Here is a 14,479-nt window from a genome sequence, read left to right on the forward strand (position 1 = left end):
GGCAGCAGAAAGAAGGGAGGAGGGCCTGAGGATTCCCCACTGGGTGAGAGTCACCCTCCCCAGGCCATGCCTACTTTTCAGAAAGGGTAAGCCAACTAGGCTGGCTGCCTAGACCCCATACTTAGGTGGGCGAGGTGTGGGGGGCAGCTACCTTCTATCTTGTGAACTACATCATCATCCAGTTTCAACATCATAAATAGCACAGCAACCTCATCTTATGGGCCCCCTGATGTGATGCAATAATCACCAATATAATATTCTTACCAAAATTGTTTAACGTGAATCTAATCTTGAGGAAGCAGTCAGGTAAATCCAGAATATGGTGCTAACAGGGAACTATATCCAATCTCCTGGGATAAACCATAATGGAAAAGAATATTTTAAAAAAAGAATGTGTCTATGTATGTAAAACTGAGTCACTTTGCTGTACAGCAGAGATTGGCACAGCACTGTAAATCAACTGCACTTCAATAAAAAAAGATAATAATAAAATATGGAAACAGAATGAGGTGCTAAAACTGGCCTGAACTCTTACGAAAAGTAATCAGACAAAAAGGCTGAGTATGGGGCAGAGAATACTCTTCTATATTAAAAGAGACTAAAAAGACCTAACAACCAAACATGTGAACCTTGCCTCCTGAACTGAAATAAAAATGCTGTAAAGGCATTCTTGAGACCAGTAGGGATGACATGACTGAATGGCTGCTTGTTTCCTTGGATGTGATGTGGTGCTCTAATGGTGTAGAGTGGGGTCTCTCAGCCTCAACACTTTGGAGACAGATAATTCTCTCTCCTGGGACTTTAGCAGCATTTCTGGCCCCTGCCCTCTAGGTGTCAGGAGCACCGCTTCAGGTGCAACAAGTCGAAAAGTCAGAGATGGTTTAGAATTAGCAATGAAGGTTGCATCACATCATGAACTAAAGAAACACCTTAAAATGGTTAAATGGTGAATTTTATCTTACGTGAATTTTTTCTCAATAAAAAATGTAATTTAAAAAATGTCAGGCTTCCCTGGTGGCGCAGTGGTTGAGAGTCCGCCTGCCGATGTAGGGGACACGGGTTCGTGCCCCGGTCCGGGAAGATCCCACATGCCGTGGAGCGGCTGGGCCCGTGAGCCATGGCCGCTGAGCCTGCGCGTCTGGAGCCTGTGCTCCACAACGGGAGAGGCCACAACAGTGAGAGCCCCGCGTACCGCAAAAAAAAAAAAAGTCTCCGTTTGACATTGTCAAATAATCCCTGGGGGACAAAATCACCCCAAGTGAAACCACTGGTGCAGAGAGTACACTGCTGGGTGGGAAGGTTGGTGGGAGGGAGTGGGGCAGGAGAGGGAATGCAGGCCAAAGGATTGGGGAGGGAGATGTCTCGTTTGTAACTTACTTTCAAAGAGCAAATGTGGTAAAATGTTAACCATTAGTGACACTAGGTGACAGGTGTGTGGGTTGTTCATTTGACTGTTCTGTCAGCTTTCTATAGACTAATTTTTTTTTCAAAACCAAAAGAAAAGAATTCAATTTGAAATTGTCTGTTTACAACATCCCAACGGACCCACGACAGGTGCCAACTGTGCAGCCTCCCTTCAGGTACCGTTATCGTAAGTGCCTACATTGGTTGAGTTGCTCACATTCTTCTTGCTCCGAGGGAAGACTTTCCTTACCTCGCACACCTCTCTCTCTGCTCTCTCTGTCTTGCTCCCTTGCTTCCTCTCTCTGTCGCTCCTGCCCTATGTCACTCTAAGACTCCCTGAATATTTTGGCCCGTGCTGCACACCATGGAGAGAAAAGCATCCTATGAACCGTCATACACTCAGACTGGTGCTGATGATACGTTCTGTCAATTCCTTTGTGGTGAGTATTCTCTCCTGTGGTAGCTTTAAAACACGGTCACAAAACTCTTTAGCGCTTGTTCCATTTAGAGACAGGGGTCTATGACCCCTCTCCTTGAATATGGACTCTGCAACTACTTAACCAATAAAATATGGTGGAAGTGACACTGTACTAGTTCCCAGATCTAGGCCTTAGATAACTAGCATCTGCCATTTTCTGTCTCCTTTGAGATACTGCTCTTGGAACCCAGCTGTCACGCTGTGAGGAAGCCCCAGCCACCCTGTGGAGAGGCACATGTGGAGAGAAGCAGCATACAGCACCAACTTGAAAGCCGTGTGAGTGAGTTATCTTGGAAGTGGATTCTCCTATCCCAGCTGTGTGTGTTAGGGGTTAGGGGTGCAGGGTGCAGAGCTGAGCTGTGCCTGCTGAGCTCTGCTCATTTTGTAGATTCGTGAGCAAACTACATGGCTGCTGTGTTTCTAAGTCACTAATTTTTGGAGTGGTTTGTTTGCAGTGATAGATAACTGATGCATCCCCTACTGGGGGGAAGGGCTTGAAAGGCAGGAAGTGGGCCAGCCCTCTAGCCCCATAGCTAGGACCTAGGTCAGCACTTGTTCCTTCAACAAGTATTTATTGAGTAGTCACCAAGTGCTAGACACTATACCAGGGATTGAGGAGTTAGCAGTGAATGAGGTGGACCTACCCTGCCTGGGGGGCACAGCTCAGGCACAGTAATGAGACAACTATAGCCTCAGCTTGAGAAAGGGGGAGGGAGAACTGTCTTCCTGGGGGGGAGTATTTCTAAGCTGAGACCTGACTCAGGAAAAGGAGTCACCCATGCAGAGAAGCAAGGAAAGGGCAGATGGAACACCATGTGCCAGTTCTGGGTAAGGTTGCCAGATTTGGCAAATAAAAAAAAAATAAAATTAACACCCAGTTAAATTTGAACTTCAGATAAACAGTGAATACTTTTTTAGTATATACATATACCCCGTGCAATATTGGGGACATTCTTTTTTTTTTTTTTTCTTTTTTGCGGTATGCAGGCCTCTCATTGCTGTGGCCTCTCCCGTTGCAGAGCACAGGCTCCGGACGCGCAGGCCCAGCGGCCATGGCTCACAGGCCCAGCCGCTCCGCGGCATGTGGGATCCTCCTGGACCAGGGCACGAACCCGCGTCCCCTGCATCGGCAGGTGGACCCTCAACCACTGCGCCACCAGGGAAGCCCGGGGACATTCTTATACTAAAAAGTTATTCATTATTTATTTGAAATTCAGGTTTAACTGGGAGTCGAGGTATTTTATCTGGCAACCCTAGTTCTAGAGCAAAAAAAGACAGAGGAGAAAAAAAACCTCTTGATTTCAAGGGACCGTTCAGGAAGCCAGATGCAGCACACAGACAAACAAGGCCTGGCATGAGAGGTAAAGTTGAGCAGGAGCAAGGTCAGAAAAGGTCAGCTTGGGACTTCCCTGGTGACGCAGTGGTTTAGAATCTGCCTGCCAATGCAGGGGACACGGGTTCAAGCCCTGGTCCGGGAAGATCCCACATGCCACGGAGCAACTAAGCCCGTGCGCCACAACTACTGAGCCTGCACTCTAGAGCCTGCGAGCTACAACTACTGAGCCCACATGCCACAACTACTGAAACCCACGTGCCTAGAGCCCGTGCTCTGCAACGAAGAGAAGCCAACACAATGAGAAGCCCACGCACCGCATTGAAAAGTAGCCCCCGCTCACTGCAACTAGAGAAAGCCTGTGTGCAGTAACGAAAACCCAACGCAGCCAAAAATAAATAAATAAATATTTGTAAAAAATAAAGAAAAATGGACCTTGCCAAGGTCCATTTTGAGTTTCACCCTGAAGCAGTGGGGAGCCATGGGAGGGTTTGGAGCAAGGGAGTGACAGATAGTTTTGTGTTTTAGATATTCCGGGCTACCATGTGAGAGGGATGGGAGCCTGTAGGCAGGGAAACCAGGAGGAGTCTCTTGCCCTGCAGTGCTCATACTCTGCATTGTTACCACAAAGCCATGAGAATGTTGCTGGACTAATCCCCCCCCTTTATATTTTTCTTTTCTACAATATAAGTGTTTTAAGCTGTAAATTTCTCCCTAATCACTGCCTCAGTATATCCCACAAATTTTGATATGTTTAGTTTTTATTATCACTTCATTCAGAATATTTTCTAATTTCCTGTGAAATGTCTCCTTTGACCTACGGATCCTTTACATGTGTTGTATGATTTCCAAATGTTTGAGATTTTTCTGTGAATCTCATCGTTATTCATTTTCATTTCCTTCCACCGTGGTCACAGAACATACTTGGCACATTCTTTGAATTTTATGGATATCGTTTGATGGGTGAACATATGGTCTATCATGGTGAAGGTAGCACGTTTGCTGGGAAAGAAAATGAATGCTGCAGCTGTTTAGTGTTCATAGATGTCCATTACAGTCAGGGTACTTGACAATGTTCTACTGTTCTTCTATGTATTTCCTTATTATTTAGTCCAGCTATTTTATTCTTTGATGTGTGGGGTATAAAAGTCTTCAATGATTATTATAGATTTGTCTAGTTCTTCCCTTTTCTGTCAGTTGTTTTCTTCAAATATTTTGAAGCTCTGTTACTACATATACACACATGTATGATTATTATGACTTCCCAGTGAATGATTTTATCCATATGGATTTCCCTGTTTAGCTTGGATAACACCCATTCTCTTGAAGTCTACCACGTCTGATATGACTATTGCCACTGCAGCTTTCCTAGGCTCACCGTCAGCTTGGCGTATCTTTATCCATTCTTTACTTTCACCTTATTTATGTCTTTATATTTAAAGTGAGCGTAATTATAGACAGCATATAGTTGGGTCTTACTTTTCTGTTCATCGGAGAATCTCTGCCCTTGACTTGGCATTGCAGTACATTTACATCTAATTATTACTCATATTATTGATATGGTTGATTTAGTTCCATGATTTTAATATTCACTTTCTGTTTTTCCACTGTTTTTGTGCCTCTGTTCCTGTTTGGGTTTTGGAGGAAGAATACAAAATTCTCTTGTATTCTCACTGTTCCATTTATCAGGTGATGTGGAAGGTTGCTAATTTCGAGTGATTTCTAGAATGAGAGTGGACCCTGCAGCAGGTCCAGGCTACAGTATGAGCATTCCTGCCGCTTATGTCAAACAATCAGGTAGATTCCATCACAGAGAAAGATGCTGTGGGGAGCCTTGGGCAAGCCCCAACAGGAGAGTCACAGGGACTCTCTTCTACAACATTAGAAGAGAAATTGCTGACCTTGGTTATTGACTGAGTTCATGACTGTGGGTCATCATGTGAACATGTGGCTAGACCTGCTCGTCATGAACTGGGTGCTGGCCGACACACAAAATCATTAGGTTGGCCAGGCCAAGCAGTGAGTCCATCACTAATTAGATGTTGTATATCCCAGCTCAAGCTTAGGCAAATCCAAATAGTATAAGTAATCTCTATCAACAGGTGGCTCAAATACCAATGTCGCCTAACACTGTTGCACTGATACCTATCGCTCATCTCACACCCATGCATCAGGTGGGGTACCCAGCAAATGGCTAATAGAGGGAGAAAGCCCAAGCTTGGTTCAAGGACGTGTTGTTTTGGTGTGAAAGAAACAAACTGAAAATGAACTGCTCTTGCATTGCACCCCCAGCTGTGGGGGGAAATCTTTCCAGTGGAGAAAAGTTTGAGCAGTGCACCTAGACAGAGGTGAAAGCAGGACCTGCTTCACAGGCCTGAGAGCTGTTTAGTCACACAGGGCAACCTGCTCGAAAGGGTCCCACACTTGTTTAATGCCCTGCTGTCGCCACCTTGAAATTCATAATCATTCTGAACAAGGTGCTCTACCTTTTTATTTTGCACGGAATCCCATAAAATATGTCCTGGGTAAAAGGTTCCAAGACCAGTGTAGAATAGCAGAATAGGGGACGCACAGTAGATAAGACTACCTTGACTGGTATGTGCCGTGATACCCAAGTTTTGTGTGTGTGTGTGTGTGTGTGTGTGTGTGTGTGTGTGTGCGCATACAGCCGTATGGTACTTATTAGGTCCTCAAAAATGATGACTGTTGTTACTCTATGTTATTGATGATGACTATGAAGATGATAAGAGTTATTGGACTCCTCCAGCATCGTTTTTCAAATTTTGTTTAACCCTGGTTAATTCACTGTCCACAAGCCATCCTTCTGCTTTGTTGCACTGAAAGGAAAACAATGAAAAAATGCAAAGCATTTTTTATTCAAGCAGTGCCTTTGATAACCCTCAGGAATTTAACACAAATACATACCTAGCCTTTCAAACACCCACTAAGATTTTTGGACACCCTCATTCAACCCCCATCCAACCAGTTGCATCAGCGGTCCCTAAAATCCCACCCCACACCCCTCCCAGCTGCCACAGATTCTCTCAGAATTCACATGGACCGGCACCCACACTCACCCAGGTCATCTGGGTGAGTGTGGGTGATGTCTGTACAATTCCCCACCAGTTCAATGTGAAAACTCCTGCCAGGGACAGCTGATGTGCAAGCTGCAAACCCTATCATTTTCACTTGAAAATTTTTATCACAAATTAGAAATTATGCATGTGTGTGATTTCTAGTGCCTATGAAGGATGTGAAGGCTTGGCATCTTAAAAGGGCATTAGATACATTCCTATAGTTTTCTAGATTTCCAGGGAGAGCCAGAGGTTGTGATTATGTGGAAGGTTAGCAAGGAAACAAAGGTGATTCTCTGCCATTGTGGAGTCTGGAGGTTGGGGATCTGAAAACTCTGAAAGCTCTGAAAATGCCTTAAGGTGAGCCCCTGGGGATACAAGGGTCCTGGTTTAAGGAGGGCTGCATATGTCAAGGGGAAACCCAGCAATTCCACCGCCTCTCGTGATACAACAAATCTGGGGTTTTAGATTTTAAAAAGCCAGGGCCAAGAGAGGATGGGGATGAAGGACGGTGTCACCCGCTCCTTTCACATTTTCTGCAAGAAAGAAATCCTTGTGGAGACGCCTGGCTCAGTAAATGAGTCACTGGCTTTATAAGCCAAGAGAGATTGGAAAGCAGATTCCAGGAAACAAGCAAGGAGGAAGCTTGGGGAAGGTTTTCAGCTTTAGCGTGAAACTGTCAAGTCTCTATGCTCTTGTGGGAACTCAAGGAGAAAAACAACAGTGAGAAAGACTAGAGAAATAGCAAGGGACCAGACAGGGCTCAAGTGAGAGCCTGGGCATTTGGGGCAATTTGGAATGACTGATGGAACCAACTTTGCAAATTATCCAGGCAGTTTCAGAGAGGGAGAAAATACCCCAGTGTTCCAAGGCCTACAGTCATTCCTAATGCAATAGTTGATATTTATGAGCATCCATCAAGTTCCTGTGCTGGGCACTGGGCGTAGAGTAGTCCATGAGGCACCGTGGTCCCTGGTCCTACAGAACTCACAGCCGTTGAGTAAGTCATCATACTTGTGCCAGGTGACAAGGAGGAAGGTTCAGGGGTATGAGCCACTGTGGGAATCCTAGAAGGCTTCTTGACACCTAGGGTAGGATTGTCTAGACACACCGAAGGTCAGGCTAAATTTCAGGCAGAGGCCTGGATCAGAGAGAGCAGGGCTCCTTGGAAGAAATGAATGGCGAGCAGTTTGGGGGACAAAAGCACAAAAAAAGACTGGATGAATCCTTTCACTTCTCTCATTTCGGGTTATTTGTTTGCTTAGCAGATTTAGGGAGGTGCATCTCCTAAGTGCCAGGCAGTCTATTCGGCACTTTCTGTTTATTTACAGAGCAATTCAATTCACCAGTGTTTACTGAGCTCCTTGAGCAAGTGAGCTGGGCCCAGCCACAGAGCAGGCAGAGGGCACAGCAAGAGCGAAGGCCCAGAGGTGGGACCCCACAAAGAAGTCTCAGGGAAGAGCCAGGAGTCCCTTTGGGGCCAGAGTGGGATGGGGGAGCTGAGGCCTGAGAGAACACCAAGCTGATGTTCGGACCCCAGCCTGGTGGGGAGCAGGTTGAGTCCTGGAGAGACCCTTGCCCTGACGAGCCGAGGCCAGGTGGGGGAGGTCTCTCCTCAGCACATTCTCTTCTGTGTGACGCTGGAGATAATTAACCCAGGGGCCCTAACAGCTGCCACCACCCCCTTCAGGAATCCAAGTCCTCCCTGCATGACTTCTAGGCCACACTCCCGCTGCACAGCTCTGTGGGAGAAAGGAGTCTCATTAAACACTTTCATCAGATGTGCTGGCCTGGAGTCACCAGTCTGCTTTCTGGGACAGCCTCCGCCACCTCTCTGGGCTCCCAAGAGCCCAGGCTGATGGCTGCCTTCCCCCCAGGCCAGAGGCCTGCCAACTCTCTGCTGGTCAAAGTCCTTCAGGCCCTCAAGGAGACTTACTCAACTCACAATGGCATCTGGGGGAGCAGGGGAGCCCGGGGAGGGAAGGTAAGAGTCTTGGTTCCCATCCCAGCCTGGCCACTGGTTCACTGGCCTCAGGCATGGCCTTGCTCTCTCTGCAACTTGATGACTTTTGAGATCTAGGACCTCTGAATCTGAGAACCAGGCACAGAGTCAGGTGACTCGACCTAGAGCTAGTCTTGGTGTGGGATCCCTGGAGAGGAGCAGGTGGCCCTTTAGGGAGGGGAGGCAGACAAGGTCTGTGATGTGTGAAGCACAGGGCATTGTGAGAGTGAAGAGGTTACTGACCTGGCCTGGGGTCCAGGGAGGTATCCCAGAGGAAGTGGTGTCTGAGCTGAGACCTAAAGGGTAGGCAGGAGTTACCAGGTGAAGGAAACAGAAAAAAGATGCACAGAACAGCCTGTGCAAAGATATGGAGGCGTGGGAAAGCAGGATGTATTCACGGAACAAAGAAGTTCAGTCTGGCTGAGCTAGGACCTCATGGGGAGGAACTGGCCAGAGATGAAGGGCCAGCGGGGAAGTGAGAAGGGACAGGGTTTAATATGCAGAAGCCATCAAGCGGCTCTGTAGAGAATGGACCAGGCCGGGTGAAACCAAGAACACTAAGAGGCCAGAAAGGAGGTGCAGATGGTGCCCTGGCCAAGGGGCAGAGAAGATGGGGCAACCTGATGGCCAAAGAGGTGTCAGGGGAAAGGCCACCCAGACTAACCTGAGAACCTGGGAGGGAGAGCAGTTCTGAGGAGAAGAGATGGGGTCGACTTTATACAGTGAGTTTGGGATGCCCAAGGGTCATCTTAAGTGGGGAAACGGCACAAGAGATGGGGAGCGAAGACTCCCCAGGCATCACTGTGGGAACAGAAACAAGGCCCTGGAAGCTGTCAGGATGGCCTGGAGAAAAGAATCAAGGATGAGGGAAGGGGACCCAGCACCCTGAGGAGCCCACAGAGGGGCATGAAGAGATATAGCCAGAGAAGCAGCTAGAAATCCAAGAGGAGCAGTCACAGAAGCCAGAGGGAGTTTCAGAAGAGGGGGAAGATCATACGTGTTCAACACACATGGATCAGGTCAAAGGCGGAGAGGACTGAAAAGTGGGGGGTCAGGGAACTTTTACAAAAAGGCTCAAGTCTGGAGGAGGTTTTAATGGTGGTGGTGGCCTTCCCTGTGACCATGATATGCAACCAGGTCTGAGTGTGAGCAGGACCGCTGCATAGGGCTGAAGAGGTTGTGCACTGCACAGTCCAGTGACTATCCATTCACGAAAATGTGGCTTGGGGTAAGTGGGCACCTCCTGGAGTTTGGAGGTATTTTGTGAAGCCTGTTACTGCAGTGTAGAGACTTCCCACGTGGTGGCGCCAAAGACCAAGACTATGTCTTGGGCTTGGCTGGGGCAGGGGTCAGTTTGAAGATCGTTAGCCTCCAGGTCATTATCCCATGTGTGGAGGGTATTGCCAGATGCCTAGTGACTAGGCCTTTCCCCACCTCAACACCCTCCACATCTCTGTCAGAACAGTTCGCGTAGCGGTAGGAACTCAGAAGTAAACTACACACCACACACTGGAGCCTTTGCTAGGGGGCCTGGTGAAAGAGTCCCAGGCAAGCAACTCATCCCAGGATCTGGGAGAGGCACAGATGTCCCTCCCACTTGTTCCTTAGGAGAAGGGAGTCTCAGGAAGGAAGGAAGAACGCCTGGCCCAGCCAGAGAGACACAGTCACCCCACCCCAGCAAGGCCCTGCTCACAGGTGCCCCTGGAGGCCAAAGCTGGATCACCCAGGACAATGGCAGAGATAGCCCCACCTGGGGGTGAGTCCCCAGGGAAGTCACCTGTCGAGCCTGGTGACTCCGGACTAGAAGCTTAAACCCACCTGGTGCAGGGGCGGGCCTGGTAATGCCTGAATACATAATGGCCATGTATGATACGTTTATTAAAAACCATTCTTTGTATAAGTAAATACAAAGAAGAAAAGAAAGCCACGTGAAATTATGCCCAGAGATGATGGCCACTGCTGGGACAGGCCTCCTGACAGCTCTCCAGGGCAATGGATACAGGTTTGACCGGAGGAGACTCCTGCTACAGGAGAACGGGTGTCTGTTCTGGTGCTTTCCCCCAGTCCTCTGTGTCTGTTGTGTTGAGCACCTTTCCCTATTCAGAGATATAAAACCCTCACTCCCTACTCTGCCTGACCTGACTCTGCCACCTCTCAGACCTTACCTTCTTTCCCTCTATCCTAGCCTACATGACTCAAATACAGCAAGGTCATTCCCACCTCCAAGCTGTTGCCCCAGCTGTTCTTCCTGCCTGGAATACAGTGGTCCCTCGGTACCCTCTGGGGATTGGTTCCAGGACCCCCTCACGGATACCAAAATCTGTAGACGCTCAAGTCCCTGTATCAAATAACGTAGTACAGTCAGCCCCCGCAGATACAGAGGGTCGACTGTACTCTTTCTTTGTATCATTTCGTGACTGTTTCCTTCTTGACATTCAGGTCTTGGCTCCAAAGTTACTGTCTCAAAGAGACCTACGCTGACCACCCTGACTAAAGTAGCACCTTAGCCCCATCGCTCCAAATCACATCACCCTGGTTTGTTTTCTCCACAGCTTTTCCTTCTCTCTGAAGTCATCTTACAGATATGTGAGCTTGATTATTGTCTGTTTCCTTGGGCTGGAGTGTGAACTCCTTGAGAGCAGAGACCTTGCCTATCTGGTCTGCCTCTGTGTCCCCAGCATCCAGAATGATGCCAGGCACATAGTAGATGCTCAATCCATGCCCCACATCCATTTTCAGTGGCCAGGGGTTATCTCAGGGCACACACGAACCTCCTTCACCCTCTGTCTCCCACTGATGGTCACCAGGACTGTGCCATCCCTTTACCTCTGATTGAACAAGCCAGCAATTAGACACATCTTTTCTTGCCTGGATACCTCTTCCTTTGGGATAAATTTCTTTTTTAAAAAAATATTTATTTATTTATTTGGCTGCATGGGGTCTTAGTTGTGGCACACGGGCTCCTCAGCTGTGGCATGCATGTGGGATCTAGTTCCCCGACCAGGGACCGAACCCAGGCCCCCTGCATTGGGAGCACAGAGTTTATCCACTGTGCCACCAGGAAAGTCCCTGGGATAAATTTCTTTTACTTTTTTTCTTTTTATTTATTTGCTTATCTTTTTAATATAAATTTATTTATTTGTTTTTATTTTTGGCTGTGTTGGGTCTTCGTTGACCTGCGCAGGCTTTCTCTAGTTGTGGCGAGCGGGGGCTACTCTTCATTGCAGTGCGCAGATTTCTCATTGTTATGGCTTCTCTTGTTGCAGAGCACGGGCTCTAATCGCGTGGGCTTCAGTAGTTGTGGCATGCAGGCTCAGTAGTTGTGGCTCGTGGGCTCTAGAGCACAGGCTCAGTAGTTGTGGCGCATGGACTTAGTTGCTCCACAGCATGTGGGATCTTCCCGGACCAGGGCCCGAACCCGTGTCCCCTGCACTGGCAGGCAGATTCTTAACCGCTGAACCACCAGGGAAGCCCTAAATTTCTTGAAGTGGAACTTCAGGGTGAAAAGGAGGGTTTGCACTTGACATCCTGATATATACTGAAAAAACTACTCTTAAATACTCAAACCAGTTCCCATTCTCTACAAAGCATCCACTTACACATCATGTCCATCACTGCCAATCTCAGAGGGCAAAAAAAAGTCTCTTGTTTACATTTGCATTGTGTTGATTATTAATGAGACAGAGTACCTCTTAGAAGTGCAATTTTCGTGAGTGAATGGATGAGTGCAGTTAAAGCATCAGAAAAGAGAAGTGGCTACAGGAACCGCAAGGTGAGAGTGCTAAAGCCAAGACTTAAACGTGGGCAGCATCCCTGGCCCTTGCCCTTTGACACACACATTGGGCAGTAGGGGCCAGGCTGGGACTGGAGGCAGGCGGAGGTGGTGGCAGGTCCAGGCACACCCACAGACCCACACTTAGCCCCCTTAAAGCCTGCATCTGCCCCCACCACCCACTGAAGTGCCCTAGCAGAGCACAGTGCCCTGGTCCCTCTCACATTTGATCTCTTGGTGAGCCAGTTGACCATCATTGCCTCCAAAAGCTGTCTCTAGCCTGGATACCTCTTTCCTCTACCCACATGTCCACCTGCCTTCAGGACAGCTCCTCCTGGATGGATAGTCCCCAGATCCCTCAGATGCCACCTGCCGAAAGTGACCATGTCACCTTCCCCTAACCTGATCCTCCAGGCCTCTCCACATCACTGAAAAACACCCGTCACCCAGGCCCAAAACTCTGGCATGATCTGGGATGCTTGCCTCTCTAGACCTCACATCCCATCGGTCACCCAGCCATTCATTTTGCCTCCTGAACATCTCTTGAATGTTTCCATCTCTACTGCCTCAACTCTGGCACAAGCCACCATGACCTTGGCAGGGAAATGATAGCTGCCTCTACCTGCCCCCCTCCAAGCACTGCCTGAATGACCTTTGCAAAGCACAGATATGGCCACAGAATTCCCCAGCTTAAAGCCCAGGCTCCCCATCACCCTCCATGCTCCTTAGCCAGTCCCCAAAGCCCCTCATGGCTGACCTCATCCCCAACACATACACAATTCTCCCACCACATTAAGCTTCTGCTCCCCGCCAGCAAAGGAGGCTGCTCCTCCCTCCTGTACCTTGAACTCTGCTGTGCTCTCTGCCCCAGATGCTTCTCTAAAGACCCACCCCCTGCCTGCCTAGGGAGCCTCAACAACTTGCCCCATTCCTACAAAGCCCTTCCTAACCAGGACACACCTTCTCTCACACACATAAATGTGCACACAGACACAATCACAGTCGCACATTCACACTGGTGACATAAGAGGTGTAGAGACTCAGGGATGACCTGCCCTAATTGACAGTGAGTCCCCAAGCGCAGGGACTGGGTAGCCTCACCTCTGTCCACCCTTCTGGAACCCCCAGGGCCGAGCACACACCAGGCTCCACGAAAGCTTGCTGAATATCTGGCAGATGAATGAATGAATGTATACATCCTATCTGAGGCCTGTGAGCACAGGCGCAGTAAGGGGCAGACTTTATTCTGTCCCGTCACAGGAAGCTGGGGGGTGACGTTGCACACCAGAGAGCTGTAGCCGTGGGGGCTGTGGGGTGGGGCGAGGGAAGCTTCTGTTTTTCTGCGTTTTGGGACTCGAACTGCGTTACTCTCAAAAGTAGAACTAGCTGCACCATGTGTGAGGAACTGGAGTTCACTATGGTTCTCACCACCCCCTGCCATCTATTAGAGGGATTTTTTTTTCCTCAGGCCAGAGCCCATCCTTTCAGGAATGTGAACTGCTCAAAGGTAGAAATGGTGATGATTCAGTGCTCTGCCCTAGCTCCCAGCCAGCACCAGCAGAGCAAATACTCAGGGAATGATGCCTGACTCAGACAGAGCCAAACTAATTAGGATTCGGTGAGCGGAATTGGAGCTCAGATGCTGCCCCTTCCTCTGACCATGGAAAGGCCCTGCCTTCCCTGAGCCTCAGATGGCACCTCTGTGAAATGGGTGTCAGCTGTGTCCTTCCTCCCCTGGCTCACTGGTTGCTGTGGAGAGGCCTGGCAGGCCTCTAGCACCCCATGATCCTCGGAGGCTGTCACTCCCTCAAGGCCCCTGAACAGGGGGAGAGGGCCAGGTGAAGCCTCAGGTGTCCCATCTGCTCACTGCAGCCCCATCCATGCCTGGCCCTGATGGAAAAAGGATGGGGAACCAGGAGTGGTCACAGACAAGGACAATAGGCAGTGATGGGTACTCAGAAGGGGTGAGTGGGAAGCCAGAGGACACAGGTTTCTTGGAGGAGGTGACATTTGAGCTCTTTTCCAAGTGGATAAGGGAGAGGAGCATCCCAGGCAGAAAGGAGGCTGGGAGAAGAGACAGAGGCCAGAGAGTAGGGGCCATGTCCAGGGATCCGCAGGGAGGCTGGTGTAGTGGAAACAGAGCAGGAAGGGCTGGCAGGACAGGTGGGAGATGAGGAGGTGAGGTCATCTAAGGCCAGATCTCCTGGGTCTTGGAGGCCTTACTACAGAGTCTGGACGTATCCTGAGGGCACTGGGGAACCAATATGAACTGACTTATGAGTTATTTTGTTTTTTGGGTTTTTTTTGCGGTACGCGGGCCTCTCACCGTTGTGGCCTCTCCCATTGCGGAGCACAGGCTCCGGATGCACAGGCTCAGCAGCCATGGCTCAGGGACCCAGCCACTCCGCGGCATGTG

At 49.1% G+C, this 14,479-nt stretch overlaps 2 protein-coding genes across 2 annotated transcripts in view; one reads left to right on the top strand and one right to left on the bottom strand.

Moving 5' to 3' along the window:
* AGRP (agouti related neuropeptide) overlaps positions 1-14,479 on the bottom strand; it is a 40,617-nt gene that overhangs the window by 16,067 nt on the left and 10,071 nt on the right. The window lies entirely within an intron of this gene.
* The window catches only part of RIPOR1 (RHO family interacting cell polarization regulator 1), a 31,018-nt gene continuing 18,588 nt past the window's right edge, over positions 2,050-14,479 (top strand). Inside the window, exon 1 of the mRNA XM_032612621.1 lies at positions 2,050-2,158. The gene's annotated coding sequence lies outside the window, so the exon portion shown is untranslated. The remainder of the gene's footprint in view (positions 2,159-14,479) is intronic.

The sequence above is a fragment of the Phocoena sinus genome, chromosome 19, assembly GCF_008692025.1.
Source record: "Phocoena sinus isolate mPhoSin1 chromosome 19, mPhoSin1.pri, whole genome shotgun sequence".
Lineage (NCBI taxonomy): Eukaryota > Metazoa > Chordata > Mammalia > Artiodactyla > Phocoenidae > Phocoena > Phocoena sinus.